Source organism: Phalacrocorax carbo, chromosome 2 (assembly GCF_963921805.1).
Source record: "Phalacrocorax carbo chromosome 2, bPhaCar2.1, whole genome shotgun sequence".
Classification (NCBI taxonomy): Eukaryota; Metazoa; Chordata; class Aves; order Suliformes; family Phalacrocoracidae; genus Phalacrocorax; species Phalacrocorax carbo.
In genome coordinates, this window is record NC_087514.1 from 89,675,233 (window position 1) to 89,694,499 (window position 19,267).

The 19,267-nt window shown below is 37.9% G+C and overlaps 1 long non-coding RNA gene across 2 annotated transcripts in view; it reads left to right on the forward strand.

The window, feature by feature from the left end:
• The window catches only part of LOC135311722 (uncharacterized), a 113,674-nt gene that overhangs the window by 86,136 nt on the left and 8,271 nt on the right, over positions 1–19,267 (forward strand). For both annotated transcript variants that reach the window (XR_010371309.1, XR_010371310.1), the window contains exon 3: positions 9,568–9,636. This is a non-coding gene — a long non-coding RNA (uncharacterized LOC135311722). The remainder of the gene's footprint in view (positions 1–9,567; positions 9,637–19,267) is intronic.

Consider the following 19,267-nt stretch of genomic DNA (forward strand, 5'->3'; position numbering starts at 1 on the left):
TTTGCAATACGCATGTGGATAAAGCTTCAAAGTGAAGAGCATATACTGAAAATGAAAAATCATTTACATTGAATCAAATATAAATGCTAATGCAGTAGTCAAAATTGCAAAACACTCAGTCCTGTCTTCCATTTAGTGCTTGCAATTAACTGTAATGATGGCGTACTGAAGAAGAAACATATCCAGAGTAAAATTCAATTACCTTTTTTGTTTTGTTTTCCCCTAGTAGATTACTCTAGATTTATGGTGATGTTGTAGAAATTTTTTTTTTTAAAAAAAAGCTGTTGGTTTTCTTGAGACTGCTTACTTCAAGACGTGGAGATCATTTCCCCTCCTTTATATAGTTGCATTTTTAAATAAAAGATTGTGTGGTCCTCATGTAACATTGACATATTACTTGGACTACAGTTGTCGATGTTGTCTTACAATTTATTTTAATACTTTTTCCCTTACACAACAGGTATAGGTTGCATGAGGTTTAGGATGGAGTTTTTAGTCTTATCCTACTCCACCTTCCTCACTCTGCAAATAGACACTTTGTTTCAAGTACAAATAGCAAAGTTTATTCAAGAATAATTCATATGATTTGTCTTGCATGATTTGGGATGTTGACTGTCACATTTATCAGTGTTATATGGCATGAGGAACATCACAAATCCTTGTCAGCAGTAGATCTTCTGTAAGTGTTAACAATGTCTGCTCCTGACATTAACACATGTAGTGCTTAAGTACTTCGGGATATCTGAAGGCTTCAGATATGTTTCTAAAAGTCAGATGTCTACCTGAAGCTTTATCTATACTGATAAGAACCCGTGTTGTCTGCAAATTAGGCAAGGATTCTCACAGGTTTATGGGATACTGGAGTCACTGAAGTGCTCAAATGTCCTTGAGGGAAAGACAGATGAAGGATTCTGTTGCAATGAAAGTATCAGGAATTTCTCAGTAAGGCAAGTGCATGAAGATTTGCAGTTTGTCCTGACTGTCCACATGTGAAAAGAAGTGATGTTTTGTCTTTCCTATTACCATTACATGCGATTTACCTAATACCTGGACTGCACAAAGCAGTTTTGTTGAAATAGGTAGCTCCCCTCGTTCTTTCATTCACCCACTGTTGAGGTGGCTTTTGACCTGTCAAGGTCTTCTGCTGAATAAATTACTAATGGGGGAAGAAGGAGGAAGGAATGACTGCCGCAAGCTTTACTGATTTAATGAGCATGTTAATCTAAGTCAGCATTACCCTGAACAGGTTCAGCTGTCCAAATGTCATAAATACATTTTATGGTGGGTTATCAGTTCATAGTCCTTGATTATTCATATAACATGTTCCGGTGAATACATAGCCATACTCTACTTGAGGCAAGCCAGGTAGGTCTGCAGGCTCAGAAGAGGACAGCCTCACACTCAAGCTATGCCCTACAAGCATTGTAGATACAAATTCCTGAAGCACTTGGTTCTGTGCACTCAAGCCTGAAGTCCAGTAAAGCTACCAAAGATGATACAGTCTCAGTGGAGCAAGTAATCGCACAGCTTCCTCCTAACAACCACCATGTATATAAAATAGCCTCATCTTTCAGATAGGACAATTATAGATTTTCAGCTCTAAAACCAATTTTTTAAAAAGAGTAGAAAATATCTAGAGACATATTTGTGAAAGTGCAGTTCTGAAATAATGTATCTACTGGAAGTTTGCAGTAAAGTTAGAAAGAGGTCCCCTGGTTCTTAGTTTGTAGTATCTCACCTAAACTACTGATTCTTAAGCAGCTGGAAATTCTGATAACCTGTTATTGAGCATTTGGGCAAACCATAACAGAGTTCTTGAACTTGTTTGTGATATCTTTGCATTAACTTAATGTGTGCATTAATTGTCTATTAATAATTTTGATTATGGCTATTGATCTGGATGAGGACAATGCAGATGTGGAAGAAATGCATGATCAAACTAGAGATGTCACAGACCCGGAAAAAACAAAGCAGTGAGCATTTGGAAATTGGGCAAAGGAGAGAGGTTGGCACAGTAATCCTCTACATGCAAGGGGTTGTACAAAGATGGAAGAAAAATCTCTCCTGCCTTGTCAGCAGGGAGGACAAAATAGGGTGAGCTTTAATCCCAGTCCATGTGTTGTAGATCGTAATTCCTAACAGGATAGCCTTGGAGAACTGAAGCATGTTAGGATTTGGAAATCTCTATCAGTGGACAATTTTAAGAATAGGCAAGAATTATTGGGGATTGCTTAGGATATATAAGGGCAAACAGGTGAAATATCCATTTCAGAGATTTCCATCCAGCCATGTATTCTTAGCTGATGATTAAAAATTTTCCTCCATGAAGCTTTTCTAGCACCTAGAGTCAATGTGGAGCAATTGCTGGGAGCTACTATGCGGTAGAAATGATTCTACAAAGAACATTTTTCTCTGGCTCTGTTTTCTGGCCCTGGTTTCTACTTTTTCTGGTACTAGAGAATAGATGGGGAGCAATGAGTGCTCATGGAAGTAATTTTGTTAGGAGGAACATTCTTCTTTTTCCTGTTAACTTGTATCAGACTTTTACTTATTTTTAACATCAGAAGCCTAAAGAGTCTAGAGAAACATGGGTCTAAAAATCATCTGATTTTAAAGCGTAGCTTCTTGGCCAAATGCACCTGCCAGACACTACCTGCAGCAGAACTGGAATCATATGATTAATGGATCCAGCTCCAAGTTCCTCCTGAAGGGTGGGGGTGCAGGGCTCTGTCATTTGTGATTTATCTACTCTTGGTACTGTGACAGCATAGCAAGGGCTGAGGATGTACTAAAACACCGAGACTTTTGAAACCCTATTTTAAAAATGTAGACCTTGTCCATTCCCCCACCATGCCCCAACAGAGTTAAAGCAGCAACACATGTAGGATTAAAGATGATGGAACCATTTAAAAAAAATAAATCTGCTGATAAAAAAGAGTAACCTCTGTGAGAAATTTTGCAATGGGTTTTCCATCATTTTTGACAGGAATTGTTTGTGTGGTATTTTCCGTAATAAGAAATTGGGAGATTAAAGATTTAACTTAATCCTTTCAGATGACAATTCACTTTTCATTTCCCATTAAAAATCACTGGATTCTGTTTTCCTGCATGTGATTGTAGAAGGTTTTAATATTCACAGCTATTATGGTTCTTGAGACTTGAGTGTTTCGGTCCTGTAGGGGATATGTTTTTTTTCAAGATGCGTTCTATTGAATAACACTTTTTTTTCTTATTAGAAGAAAAAAGTACTCAAAAACTTATGTTAAGTGAATAGCTTATGTCTCCAGTACCTATAAATCAGTGAAGTTGTTAGGTATATTTCTCCCAAATATACCCAAGACTCCTAGGTCTTTTCTCCCAAATTCTTGCTGATTCCACAGTCAGTGATAGAATTATTCTGTATATATCTGTATATCTTCAGTTGCATCTCTATATCTTCAGTATCTCTATAAGGAAAATGACCTGCAGTTCCCTGTACGTATCACTAATACATATCCCTGTATCCAGAAAGAGAGGCCCATGCACCATCAAAGGCTTGGTTGGCAGCACCACAGTTTAAAAGCCCACTGTCGTTCTCCTTTCCTTTTCTCTCCTACCCGCTATGGAGGAGTGACATTGGCTGGGAGTGGGAAGTTCCTACTGGAACAAAGATTTTTCCTGACACATTAGAGCAATTTGTTTATAAAATTTATTTCACTGTTGTATGTTCACCATTGGAATTGCTCAAAAAAGACTTAAACATTTTGGGAGGGTGTACTGTAGGTGGGATGGGAAACAGTAAATTCTGCTAAGTTTCTTAGCTTGAGCTTGAGCTTTAGAGTAAAAGCTGACATAGCTCTGAAGTGCTGAGTAGTATAGCAGCAAGGAGGAATGTCAATGAAGCGATGTGAAGAAGCAGCAGCAGGTGTTGGGAAAAGCAAGAAAGGGAAGGAATGGCATGAATTTTTTTTTTGCTTAGGTTAGGAATCTTTGCACTAATGTTTTCTCTGCCCCTTCTCCAAGACAAGATTAGGTACAGGTAACTACTCCTAGAAAGTTGGGGTCTTTTAGTTTTGTTTGTTGTTGTTTTGGCAATATGTATATATACCTATACATAAATGGATACGGACAAACTTACAATGTAGCACAAGAAAATGGCATTCCTAGTAGCCAGCAAATGCATGAAAGGAAGAGCATAATGTATGTTCACTTCTAACTGTAAGTCCTCTGAACTAGAAGACATATTTATAGTGTTATAAGATGAAAACAAATCAACTAAACGTATTATAAAATGCTCTTGACATTTAAGTTTGGATATGTTAGCAGGTAGACAGCAAAAGTCATATCTGTCAGATTTTTCAGCGTATCAGTATCAATTCTTGCCATACCTTTCTGCTACTGATCTACAAATTCACCCTTCAGGGGACTTAAGATCCATCTCAACATTTTGTCTTTTTTACATTTTTACTGTAAAAACCATCATGTCCAGGGATCAAACACAATCTCTCCTGCATTGGGTAAAAGTTAAGATAGTTATCACAAATGGTGCTCATATTCACTCACAAATGAATCTGAATTACAGTGAAAAAAAAGCCATTCAAGATATAGTTTACACTTATAACACACACATCATATTGCAGACTGGTAATCAACCATTGGAATGGACTTTGATGGAGAAAGGAGATTTCCTTGGACCATGGGTTATTGGTAACATCAGGAGTGCAGATTCTTAACTAGTGTGTATTACCTTCATTAAAATCCATGAAGATATCATGATTTTCTTCAGCTGAGTATCTAATCTCTCCTGTTACCATGGAGAGATTTAAAGCAAGACCCTCATGGAATAAAAGCTTGGACATCTAGCAAAGAAGCATTGCTGTTGTCTGAGCCAGTGAGAGCTGCATTATGCTTCTCTATGGATGTGTATTTTCTGCTTATATTGCTGAATAGAGCTAAACCCCTATTATCTAGCTGACTCAAGGGTCCTTTGAAAAATTCAGCAATTACAGTTCATTGCAAGCAAAATATGTTTCTATTTGAGTTTTGAAATGGGAAAGAAACAGTATGTCCAAATTTTGAACAATCTGACTTTCGTATAATCAAAGCTAAGATAATTGAGATTAGCATGTATCTCCTAGTTGTGTTTGGTCTGCTTGCTTGCTTGTTTGTTTGTTTTCCAAAAGCATTGCACTGCGTTATTTCTCTCATCTTTCAGACTATTGATCAATAAGACAGCAGTCATGATTTGCCAGTTCTCTGTTCCCTTGTGACAGGACAACAGAGTATTGTATCCTCCTCACTACTTATCCTTCATTGGCAATCTGCTTTAAACAGTCAAAGAATCACAGACCAATCTGGTTTGATTTGGAGGTAAAAGGGAGTGAAGGTTGCAATTTGATTATTTAATTTTACCGCTGGCATTTTTTACTTCAATTGTGTAGCATCTCTGCATGTTGTTTCATATTATACTCTGGTAGTAGTTTTTCCAAGGTAACTGTTCTCCTCAACAGTTATTGCTGAAAGAGTTAAATGAAAACATTAGAACTTAACAAAACATTTGTATAACTGCAAATTTTTAATGTAATTTTCTGCTGAATTTAAATGTTGCAATGCCTTTTAATTTGCTTAATTTGATCAAATTTTGCCTAAAAACCTGGGTTTTTTCACTGAATTATAGTTTCAATTGTCTCTCCTTCTCCTAGAAAGTTACATTATAAGAATATATTTTGTTGAAAGCTAGTCATATTTTTTAGGATTATGAATGGGTGAAACTTCCTTGGAGGTAAAAAAAAAACATTTTCACTAGTCCTGAGGAATGCAAAATATACTGCTGTTTTAACTCTAAGTATATGTACATATAGACAGTTATGTACATCCAGTCAATGATTTTACCTAGATGCAAGCATTTCAGTTCTCACTTTCCAAAGCAGAAGTAGCCTGTACTTTTCAAACTCATGAGGAACCAATCATCTAATCTATATGGATCTTGCACTCACCCTTCCTGCCTTCCCCAGCAGCTATGACAGTGGGGGCACAAGATAACTATTTTCAGAGCAGGTATGAGGAAATGAGGCAGACTGGCCAGCAGCCGAACGCTTGTCAGAGGTGCCTAAATCGCAGGCAACAACCGTGACTTTCTGGGTTGCACCATCTGCTCTCCGATGTCACCTTCTGCTGTAAATTCCCAGAGAAAGCACCCAAAAACCCTTCTGACCTTGCTGAGGGCAGCATCCTCCTGGTTGCTGTATGCAGGAAAGGTTTTTGTTGCGTTGTCCAGTCACTGCCAGGTCATGCCTCCAGAATTACCTCCTTTCTTCTCTCTTTGAGAGTCCCACAGGAAACATTTTAAAATAATTGTTTTCATAATATGTACTGAGGTTGATCTTCACCTGGTATTCTGAAGTGATGCTTTGCAGAGTGATCCCAGATGACAATTAGCAGAATTAAATATCTGAAACACACCAAAATGTAGAAGGCAGATGTTAAGAAGTATTGGAGCAGTCACCTCTGCTCCTCCACCTTAAAATTTTTGTTGTCGTTGTTTAATCGCTTTAATCTTCCTTAGCTTTTCTCACACGATGTAAAGCCTTTTGACACCATTTTGAGAGGATTGAAGGGTCCAAAGCATTCTCCTGTGTCTAGATGCCATTAGCGGCTACTGAAGGGTAGTACTCACAAACCTTTGATTAGAATAGTGACATTCGTGGACAGCAGAGAGCTGGGATGGGAAACAGGCAGGGTCTGAAATAGTCAAGGACCTGTCAGCCCTAATACATTTAAAGATGCCTCCCTCCCCACTTTTAATCAGTGGAAATCATATGGTTACTTCTGAAAACAAAATATAGGAATTAATGTTAAAAAAATGCTTTGCAAAATCCATATTTTTCTTTCTTAAACTTAACATTTCACTTACTGCACGCTTACTGGAGCCAGCACATGTAAAACTTTCTCTTTTATTTCAATTAATAAACCTATCATAAGGACATAAAAGATTGCTGGTCAGGAAAAGTCCACATGCCTCGGTAAGACTGTGTCCTTTAGATTTATTTTAACCTCACCTCTCTGCTTTGTAATTATATCATTTAACCCCTTTGTCTATAAAAATGTCTTTGCTGGCTCTTAAACACATTTATTCTGTTTGCCATCTTATTTCATATGTTGCCAAGTAACAAAGACCACTGAAGCTAAGTAGGTCACCTCAAAGTCTTCCCTTTTCCAAAGAGAATAAATATAACCTCTTTTTTTTTTTCCTTCATAAGAACAAATACTATGAAAACCCAAACCATTCTTTGGCTGCTTTCTCTTACATATTCTCCAAAGCAGTGATATCTTTGGGATGGAAATATAATCAGATTTGCTAAAAGACAATAACTAGCACTTCCTTTTTGTGGAATATCTGTCTGTCTGCCAGTTTTTCCTTTTTTTATTCTATCTATCTGTTTATTTCATATGCTGTTTTGATTTGTGATCTTTTTCAGAAGCTTTTTCTGTTTCATCTTTGATGGGTTTGGGGATTTTTTTTTTTTCCCGACAAACTTTAAATCATGGTCAGTGAAATACATGGTTATCCATCAATAATATATACGGTGTCTGTTCAGGGTGATTGTTAATTTCAGAGCAAAACCACAGAATTCTGTTTTTTAAATGTAATTATTGATGTTGAGAAAAAAGGTATAACATAAGACTACAAACCTCTTATTCTTGCTTTGGCATTAGACTAAAGAAAGATCCTTTTTATAATTCTATGAAGTTTGGTTAAAGCAGGGAGAAGAAGTGTAACAGTAAACATTTGTTATGGTTTGTCCCTGGAGAAGGTTCCTGGGATCATTAGTGTCAGTCCCTTCAGTGACTGTGGCTGTTTGTGGGACCCCTTTTACCCTGAGGAAAGAAGCCAACTAGGCGTTGCACAGATGGTAATCACCTAGTTGAATTAATTGTTCTGGAGTTGGTTATTGTCCCATATGAAGGGGTTCAAGGACGCAAAAGGGCGGGGTGGCAGTCAGGAGGAAGATGTAAGCATTATTCTGGTGGCGTACTCCAGCCACGACTGCCTGCTTGTCTGGGGGTGCTGGTGAGTAGGCACTGGGTGACCAATGCAAAAACTCCAGCATGGTTACAGCACTCCTGTCCTGCTCCACATGCTCAGCTTGACTGCTCCATGTGTGCTGGAGCCCATGCCACAGTAATGAAGAGGTGCTGTACCCTTTGCCCCTCCACTGATGTTGAGAGCCCTCAAAGGCCTTCCTTCTCAGCGCAGCTGGGTGGCACAGCTGTGAGGCCAACTTGTATCACCCATATTTTGTCCTCTCCTGCTCATACTGTTCAACCATCCCAGACTCTAACCTGGACGGCACTATCATTCTATCTTTGAGAAAAAAAAAAAAAAAGAAGAAAAAAAATTTCCTTGCTTGGTGCTAGAGATCTCAGTCTCCAAAAGCCTTTGGCAACACAAGACAGCTTACTACACTGAAATGGACATCCTAAATTACCTGCCTTCCTTAACTACTTAATGCTCTTTGGCATTTTTCCAGTCATTCTAATGAGAGTGGGCAGTTGTTGTATATGGAACTTCTAAGCTCAGGTTTTGAAAGTTGTTATTGCTGATACTAGTTGATCTCAGAGTTATTTAAAGCCAGAAATGAAGTGGAAATGCAGTGGCTGTAAGAAAATATCGTCTTTACTACATCTAGCTATTTATTTTCATATTTGTAGAAGGTTTTTTTTCATTATCAGATTAAAGCTATCATTAAACAAATTATAAATATGGTTTAGTGAGTAAATAAATGTTAAGCCTCAAACTAGTTTCTTTGACATGATTACAAAGAGGATGTCAAACATGGTGCTTATCAAATGAAAATGTGTTTTTACCACTCTATTGGTAAGGTTACTTTTTTTAGATTACTTCAGGAAATTCACAGTTATGGTAAGGAAAAAGCCTCTATTTTTTTCTAGCTTTAATAAGCAAGTAAAGAAGATCCTATTTTGGTGATGTGTGCTAACAGGAAAGACAGAAGCTTAAAAATGTTGAGCATAAAAGATCTAATACAAGGTCCAATAAATTGAAAGGAAATAATTTTTTTACTTACTAAATTTCATATATCTGATTTTCTTTTTGCTGCTTCCCTTTCTTGTCCCTTAAACTGATCAGAAAATAGAATATTGTCAGCTAAATCAGCGAAACAGTAAATTTCATCTCCTTTATGTCTTGTGTTTTGCCCTGTTCCTTCTATTGTTCCTAGTCTCTGCTTTCTAAAGACTAAGTGAGGTGATGGCTAACATGAAAAGCAAAATTGCTGGAGGACTCAGGGGCTTACAGAGTAGCTGAAATTACATTTAACTCATTTTTTTAACTGACTAGATTTCAATCTGACAGTGTCTCTTTAAATATACTTAGTTGTCTAGATATTTGAAGCCTAAAGTCTCAGTTGTTCAAGACTTTGTGATGTGACACTATAACATGTCTCTTTGGTATGCTAATTGTTTCCTTCCAGCTGTTACAAGAGCAGCTGTTGTACATTGTACACACAAAGCAGCAGCAAAGGTGCAGCCCTTCTCATTATCTTCTGCTGATGTTTCTACTACCTCCAGGCCTAAGGTCCATTTCTCAGGCCCCAGTGAGAGCTGCTAAAAATGGATATGAGAAGGAGAGAAATTCAGGTAAGCATAAAAGTTACCCTTCACCAGCTTTTCTGTGACACAAGCCAAACAGTTTGACAGTATGATACAACTTGCCTTTGGTACGAAAAGGAAAGAAGAAATTAATTATTTTAGATTTATATTGTGCCAACAAGCCTTCTCTGGCTAGCCATACAGGCTGTTATAGAGGTGTAAAAGCTAGAGGCTGCCCTTAAGAGTAGTCTTCATGACAGCAGTCCAAGGCTGGCTGACCCATTCGTGACCATGTCACAGTTCTATATTTCACCTGTAAGATCTGTTGCATTCACACTGCATACCAGCTAAGATAATGCTATAGATGGTCAGGATCCCATCTTTCTCTACTGTGGGCCAAAGCAGTCGCTTCTTACATTCATGTCACAACACACTAACTCTATGACCTCCCCTAGCAGCCTATGCCAGTATCATGGTTCAGCCCTTCAGCATCCTCATCAATTTTCCTGCCTCATTCACCAGCTCACATTTTTTTGACACAAGGTAAGTGAAAAGAAGGCTCATGTAGCTGACCAAAGGATTTGACAGGTTCCCCAGGGTGGGAGCCAAAGTTGGTGGGACCACTCTTGTGATTTTCTCATACCCACAAGGCAGCCATGAGTTCACCACTAGGACCATGGTCATTATTACACTGAGAGCATGACACTGTTGCTACTGTTTGATATGGATGAAAACAGCCTCTCCCCAAAGTAAGACAGTGTCTCATCTATCTATTAAGGGCAACTTTTAATCATGGGATCATGTGGGTCTTTAGAATACAGATAAAAGAGGTGTGGGCAGTTATCTTGAGAAAAAAAAGAAAGAACATGCCTAACAAAAAAAGGCTGGAGGCATCAACAGGCCATATGTGACTGTTATCACTTAGTGACCCAATCTTTTGACAAGGGCTGTTGTAGTAGATCAGTCATTGTTTAGGAGGCATCTGTTGACATGTCTGAAAGCATCTCAGTTACACTGTGGTGGTGTCCATCCCAATTTTCTGGTAGAACAGCTGACTTAGTTGTGTTGAAGAGAGGGAATATGTGATTGTTCTGGGAGTAGTTGTCTGGGAAGGCACCACACTGCTTTTAGTGCCAGTCAGTAGCAGCATAAGAGACAGCCATGTGGCATGGCTCAAACATCCATATAGGCACACCAACCTTTGCAGCGTACTAAAACCAAGGTACAGTATTTGCAAGCTAGGTTACCTGCTGAATTTTCAAACAGCTTGTAAAAGTTCTTGGAAAATAATGGTCTTAGGTTTCTTTCTTCTTTGTAGATAGGGAGTGTAATAAGATTTAGAAAATTTATCTCATAACCTTGAGGGTGCACCACAGGCATTGAATGGACATGAATTCAGCAAGTAGCCAAGCACATGAAGACTGGACCACTGAAGGATGGTGGTTATTTATATCCTCTTCTCTCACTCTTGCTAGCAGCCCCCTTGCTTTTGAACACCAGTGAAATTTAATAGACAGATTTGTCTATATCCAGGCTTGAATACACTCTTGAATGTATACCTTCAAGACTAAAATAGTCTATAGACTATTTTAGATAGAGGCTATTTTATGAGGCTACTTTAGATAAAGATGTTGAGAAAATAAATTCCACAGTACACACTGTAACGTGAGTTCTTCATGTTTCCAACTTGTGTCACAAGACGTATCTCAAATTTTCACAATAACATATCATATAACAGTTTTAACAGGCATGCAGTGATACAACAGAATGCAGGCACAGTGATATTTTATTTTGGTTAAATTAAACTCTTAAATTGCTAGCCATGATTAACAATTGCTTTTTGTCTTCATAGAATCTTTCAGTCCCAAATCTGAAAGCCTTTCAACAGGACAGGAGATTATGAAATCCTTCTTCTAAATAATAAGGAAATGATGTGTAGAGAGGTTAAGTAACTTATCTGATAGATTTAGAGGTAATGCTGGCAATAGAGGCCACACTTTCAAGCAGCACTGCCTAATTGAGTTTTGAGTGACTATACAAGTGTCAGTTCCTAATCCCCAGTGAATCTAGAAATTCTCAGCACTTGTTATGGATCAAGCCTACAGTTGCACGAGTCTACAAGGCTTAAAAATTTCACTTGTAAGCAAGATTAACTTTATCACTCTCAACATGCTCAAGCAATTCAAATCAGACTGAGCATGAGTTTTACCATAAAGTCCTGAGCAACACAAGTTTAAGGCTTGCGATGTTAAATAATGTTTAAATTATGCCCCCAGAATTCGTATGCCACCTCATTGTTTGCTGTAAGTAATCTGTCTGTGGTATAGCAACAAAACCACCCTGTTTTGCACTGATGTGTTCCATTCATTTCTACAAGATAGAATCAGAGCTACTGAGCTGTAACTATAATCTCTGTAACAATAGCTAGAAGAAATCCTTTTTACTTTGACAGTTTGGGTGATCCAACAAGGTTGTTGCATGAGGTTCTGCTCTATACAATGCCCTGAAGCTTAAAGGAACCACATTATGACAAGTAAAACTAGTACTGTTCCCTGAGATATAGTGATTTGCTTTGATAACTGACATATAAGTAGGTTAAGTACCTCTTTCAATGGTGAGGATAACTATTTAAAAATCAGATTACATTTGAGCAAATTTATCTGCTGGAGGTTTTTTTTTCTAATAGACTCAAATGGATATTTTCAGTTTGTGGCTCACTTGCAGAATGCATTCCTTTTGTTGTGCATGGGAAGTGATGAAGGTGCAATGTTTTGCCTCTGATTCCTGATGAGCATTCCAGCACAGCTCAGAGAATAGCTTTAAATCGTGTAGGCATGATAATGTCCATTCTTCATAGGACAGTTTTCAGCAACATTTTGTCACAGACTTTTCAACACCTATTGAAAACATATATCCTACTATTTCTGAATAAATTTTCTCATAGTCTCAGGTTTCATGGTGATCATAAGTTGGAGCATATATATGTGAAATTGCTACTAACACTTGTGTTAATTCTCCTTTTTGACCAGCTGACATGCATTATTTTCGTGCATGTCTTCATATTTATTACACAGCGTATTCCATCTGTATTTAGTGAATGTTCTGTCATCTGATAAGTAAGCATATGAACAGACAGCACCAGAATTGTATTCCTGTCTGCAGAACAGTCTTCTGGAGTTCACTCTTGGGTATTCTTTGACTGCTTTCACAAAGATGAAGGCTGAATGACAGAGGTGACTTATCTTGACAAGAGATCCCACTGCTTTGCAGAGGACCACAAGAAGGAAAAATGAGAATCAAGAGAGAAGGTTTGATTTACGTTTTGTTGTACATACAGTGCATCTGAAATTATATTTTCCTTTGAAGGCTGCTTCCACACTGCCACAAGCACAGAACTGACAATGAGATATAATTTATCCACAAGAGAAATGGCAGGCTCAGCATTTCAAAGGGAAATTTAGTGGAAGTGTTAAGTGTAAGTAACAATAACTGTGCTAGTCACTCATCTGTCTTACCATTCAGTACAGCACACACAATCTACCTACATTTATATATTCTGTACTTAGTATCTAGTCTCTGTGTAGTATATTCTGTCTTCTTGCCCTTTTTACTTTTTCAAATCACAGGCAGTTTGGGATATTTTGCCTATCAAATACAGATTTGGAGTAAGCCTGCACAGAAATGCTCAATAGAATCCCCATGGCACTCTTTCCTTAGTCTATAGGTGATCACTCAGAAGACAATAGGTTCATTTAATAAAGTAAGGTCAAATCTATGAGAAAAAAAAGATTATTTCTCTATATAAATTACACCTATAATGGTCATTGATTTCCATTGCCTTAATTTCCAGGAAGATTCTGTACACTTTGATCTATATTCTGCAATCCTACTTACATTATATAAAACTTCTGAATGAGGCCCCTTTCTCAATAGTCAGGGCAAGGTCCTACAGAGTAGTAATAAGAAAGAAAGAAAATAAATTCTTCCTTAGACTGTGGGGTCCTTCTTTTCATTGGCTGAACAGAAGGAGATAAATATTTCTGATATTAAAATGAAAGTTTAAGCCAAAATACACCAGAATTGAAAATTTTAAAATAATTTGTAGCTGATGGATAAAGCTACATAATCTAGTGAATTATTTTTGAACCCAGGACTTTAAATTAAAAATATGAACTTTGAAAGTAATATTAATTTGAGCTTCTTCTTTAAAAAATTTCTCCCAGATTGTAGAAGGTAAGCTCAGGTCTACCTAACACATAAAAGGCAAGTTGTTTTAATTATGCATATGATGCAGAAAAATCAATTAAGCAACAGAGAAAACGTAATAAGACTAAGGTCAAATAAACAAGACAGTGGCAGAATGAGGAATAGAAGTCTTTCTCTTCTGCAGATACTATACATGAATGAGATGGAAATTAAAAAGTAATTAGGAAAAATATATTGAATTTGTATTGCTAACAGACTACAGGGTTTTGACTTTCTCTTCTGTGCTCTGGAAGGGCACAGGGGACTGATACACATTTGCTGGTAGGTGCACAAGTTAGCTCAGCTGCGATGCATTGATCTGTGTACCACAGGTTGCAATTGTTTGTAATTATGCATTTTATTCTGAAAGCATGGCTCATCATACTTTGGCATACTGAGACACACATTTGAGATTTGCTAGAAGCAACTGTGCTCTACAGCATACAATATGTATGCAAATAAGCAACAATTTTATGTGTGGAAAACACGTGCCTCTAAAACTAGCCTATTGCTTGCCTTACCTTATTCTTGACTAACATTATCTAACCTAAACAAATGAAACCTGGCATTTAAGATCATACTTTTTTACAATTGTGAGGTAAAAGCAGGGCCTAAGTTGAAGCTTTCTCAGTTGGTGGACAAAATTTTCATGAAGTGCCCATTATAGCCTTGTACGTACAAAACACCAAAACGCTACTTCTAACTGTGGCTGCCTTGTGTACGCATAACAACAGTATTTTTATATATAGTTTAGTACACATAGTATAATAGCAGAATATCATAGTCATATGCTTGACTATAGATGACTTCAAAGAAGCTTATGACGATTCCTACCAGCTATTATTTGCCACATGTACTTTAGCTATCAGGCAGATATTCTGCCCAGGAATGGCAATGAGCACTGTGCATTGTCGTGGCTCCTGTTCTTTCCCATTTTAAAATGTTGTCACAAGGGATTCCAGGCCACCTGATGACTATCCACACTATGGATATCACCCCCCTCCTTTAATCCCTTTGGAAAGGTCTGTTCCCATCAATAAAGAGTATTGAAGAGGGCAAGGAAAAGGAAAAATAAAAACATGAAAAGAGCAAATTCCCATGTTTTTTGGCTTCCAGCTAAGATAACCTAGAAAACAGGGTTTTTTAATATTTAAAAAAAATCATATGACAGACCTATTTTTTACCGTCTGTTATTTTTCTTTTTTTCCCCAGTCAAATGAAGAAGAAAGTGGAATGTAAAACCAAACTCTGAAAATAAAATTAGAGGGATTTCTTTCCTTTGCAACTGAAAATAATTGTCTTACATTCTAACAATATTTCAAAATTAAATGTTTGTGTCAAACAGTCTAAATAAAAATTTATAAAATTTCATAAATTATTTTTCTACATGGAAAACTTTACTGCATGTTAGGGATTAGCATTTAAGCCTCTAGTCTGGATGTGGCTGGGGATCTGGATCTGCTAAAGAATCCATTAAAGGATTATGTTCCTTGAGTGGGAGCTACTGCTTTTTGTGTATGTGGAACATGAAGTGCATCTGCATGCTTGCAGGAGAGTGGAAAACTCCTCCCCTCCCATTTACAACTACTTTGTGAACACAGCCTTGCCATTCTAACTACAATGCAGTTATGAACAAGTACTAGATGACACAATTTAACCATGTTTGCCTCAGAGGAAAAAGTGCTTAAGAAAGAAAGGAGTCTACTTGCAGTAAACTGCAAGCTCACAGAGAATTTACCAAAGGAAAAAAAATAGCAAAATTTTATAACTGAACTGGTAACAAAGTTCATGTTTTCATTACATGAAAGATTCATATTTGGAGGAGATGCAATATCCTGCATGAGAAACAGCAATATCATCCAATATGACACAACTGTGACATCACCTTGGCCTAGACAGAGCAGATCATCAACAATTATAGGATGCTACAGTCTTCTGAAGGTTTTTAATTAAAACGTATTAATCTTGTTATTTAGAGGATTATAGTGTCAGAGACCTTAGGAAGAGAAAGATTGTAACAGACTTGTAAAATTTGCTGTTAGAAGGGGAGATAATCCTGACTAGATAAAATTTTTAATGCTAAAATGTTAACACATTATTGAATATGATTATTGTAATGTTTGAAAAGTGAACGATTGGTTTAGGGATCACAACATTAATGATAATATTTTAGAACTGTTTCTTTGGCCAATATCTGAGAAAAAAAAATTATCTGTTGCTTTCCATGTTATGACAGGCTATGAAATGTCCCAAAATGTGGCAAATTTCTGCTCAGAGAAAGCAGGATAAAATAAGTGCAAAGGTTGGTCTGTGTTCAGTATAGGAACTAATTTTCTTGCCTATATATTTCTTGATTGTAATGTTTTAAACAGCAAAGTGCTGATAATAGATTTCACATAATCCCAGGTTGGAAGGGACCTCAGGGATCATCTAGTCCAACCTTTCTAGGAAGAGCACAGCCTAGACAAGATGGCCCTGCACCTTGTCCAGATGACCCTTGAAAGCGTCCAACGTGGCCGAGTCAACCACTTCCCTGGGGAGATTATTCCAATGGGTGACTGTCCTCAGTGTGAAAAATTTCCCTCTCGTGTCCAGTCGGAATCTCCCCGAGAGCAACTTCTGTCCATTCCCCCTTGTCCTCTCCATGTGACTCCTTGTAAAAAGGGAGTCTCCATCTTCTTTGTAGCTGCCCCTTAAGTACTGGTACATGGTGATGAGATCCCCTCTGAGCCTCCTTTTCTCAAGGCTGAACAAACCCAGTTCTCCCAGCCTATCCTCATATGGCAGCTTCCCAGTCCTTTGATCATCCTGGTGGCCCTTCTCTGGACCCCTTCCAGCCTGTCCACATCTATTTTGTATAGCGGGGACCAGAACTGCACACAGCACTCCAGGTGTGGCCTGACAAGCGCTGAGTAGAGTGGGATGATGACTTCTTTCTCTCTGCTGGCGGTGCCCTTTTTGATGCAACCCAGCATCCTGTTGGCCTCTTGGCCGCAGCAGCACACTGTTCGCTCATGTTGAGCTTCCTGTCCACCAGGCCCCCCAGGTCCCTTTCCACAGAGCTGCTCTCCAGCCAGGTGGATCTCAGCCTGTGCTTGCACTCTTTCACAGGTGCATGACCTTACTCTTGTCCTTGTTGAACTTCATAAGGTTCTTGCTGGCCCATTCTTCCAGCCTATCCAGATCTTCCTGCAGAGTGGCTCTCCCATTTTTATAAAGAAGATTTTCATTCCACAGGCACAGCACACTGTATGGACTGATTTGGGTCAATTTATACTGCATTTCCACATGGAAGTAGTAGACAGATGGTCATTACTCTTAATAACCTAATGTTTTGTTCTGTTTGAGAGGAATATGTAGGTAAAGTCAATAGCTAAAAAAGGCAGGGAAAAAAACCTCAGCATTAAAAAAAATATATTAACCAGAAGATACTGAGGAATTTGTGAACGTGTCATATTTCTTTAATGGTTCTTCTTGTACAAAGTATCTCATCATTTTAATAAAATCTATTTGTCTTTGGAATTGAATGGCTGTAGAGATAATTTTAAAATAAAGTTTATGATTAGCAAAAGAGTTCTCAGTACCATTTCAAAAAAGTCAACGGTGCTGGCAGGGAAAAAAAAAGTTTCATGAAGCAAGGAAATAGATGCATGCAGTGATAACTCTTAGGGTGTGCATTCTTATTCAACAGAATTTGGCTGCTTCAAACAAGACTGGTATGGATCAAAAAGCTATTTAGGTCAATCAGAATGCTTCTAGTCACTCAATGGGAATTAAGCCAGGCTGTGGGAATCCAAACAAGTAGATATGTATGTTTTGATGTGTGCTGCAGACTCGTACTGAAATCTCCAGAAATCTCTGCCATTGAAGTAAGACAGAAAATCAGTCATGTCTAATGGAAGATTTGTACTGTAGCTTGTGAAAGCCTGATTGTTTTTTTGGTGCTGTGCACAGTAAAGAATCTCTGTTTCCTCAGAAATTAAGTAGCTGAAAATCCTTCTAATACTCATAGTTTGTACTGCACTGTTATAGACACAGGTATATTTAAGTAGCAGGACTCTGTGGTTTGATTAGTTTATTTATTTCCTTAAAAAAATGTATTAAACTTTATCACCATTGATGTGCCCAAATGTGACAGTTATGGATGGGCTCAATTATGCCACCTGAGGTGAGTCCTGCTGTGAGTCGTGTGTCATTGGGCTCCTGTGCCACATGGTCCAGACACTGTAACCACTATTGGCATGCTGCTCTCAGGTGTCAACACAGAAGATTTAAGGATACAGGGTTGTGGGGAACCTGTCTACAGGTCACTTTAAGCTACCCATAAAACTGTGGCAGAAGCAAATCCTAGGAAATACTATTGATACAAAGGGTTGTCTGAGGCCTTTGTGAAGACACCAATTTCAATCATATGAATTCAACAGAGTGAGACCTCTAAGGGTACGAATAGCTCCTACAGGAAGATAGACGTAAGATGTCACAATGGAAAGGAGTTTAGTCTGATTCCTGTCACATTACTGTCTCTATAAACAAAAATAACTACCCTTATAAGACAGAATGGTTACATGGTTATAGTTATGGTCATAGGGTGCAGCCACGAGAAATACTGTGGAGAACAGCCTAAGCAGTGCCCAGTCCATGTTTTATCCTCAGCATTGCGAAGCTATGAACTGCTTTCCAGAGACCAGGAATTAGGCCAGTGCTTGGATGAGAACTAACACTGTCAAGGCAACTCATTGACAGATTTTTTGGAAAATGCACAGCCCATCGCATACTTATAGTATATAGTTGATACAGAATACTTCACAGCAATGTATACAACAACTCCATGTTATGTCAAACATATATCTATATCTTCTGTATGATCTAAATGGTTTTTTGTGTATCTTCAGCTGAATTCCTTTCTGTGCTCTGCATCTGTGTGAGCAATTATTTTTGCTCTGGCTGCATAATTGCTCAGTTCTTCCTCTTACATTATCGAGCACTGTGAATTTAATTACTCCTCATCTTGAAGTAATTTCTGATTTATCCTGTTAGGTTTGCTCCAGGGTGGTCCCTCATGAGCTTAGAAGTGCAAGGGTTCAACTATCTCAATAGCATCACTCTAATGTAAAACCATATCAAGCAATTCAGTAGTACAGGCTGTGCTTGACTATAGAACACTGGTGCATATTTAAAGAATAATATTAATTCAAGACTTTGTTGCTGTGTTAGGGAGTTGGTTTTTTTCCTCTATCTGAATGAGTTCAGTTGATTTTTTATTATTATTTTAGTTTAACAGGAAACAAAACATGCAAATCAAGTTGCTACTCAATTTTCATTCCAGGAAAAAATGAGGCAGTAACCCGGATTGAATAGGAAAAGGGTGAGCATGTGTTATGTGTATGTTGGGAGACTAGAGGTTCATTCCCTCAAGATAAGATGAATTCTCTTG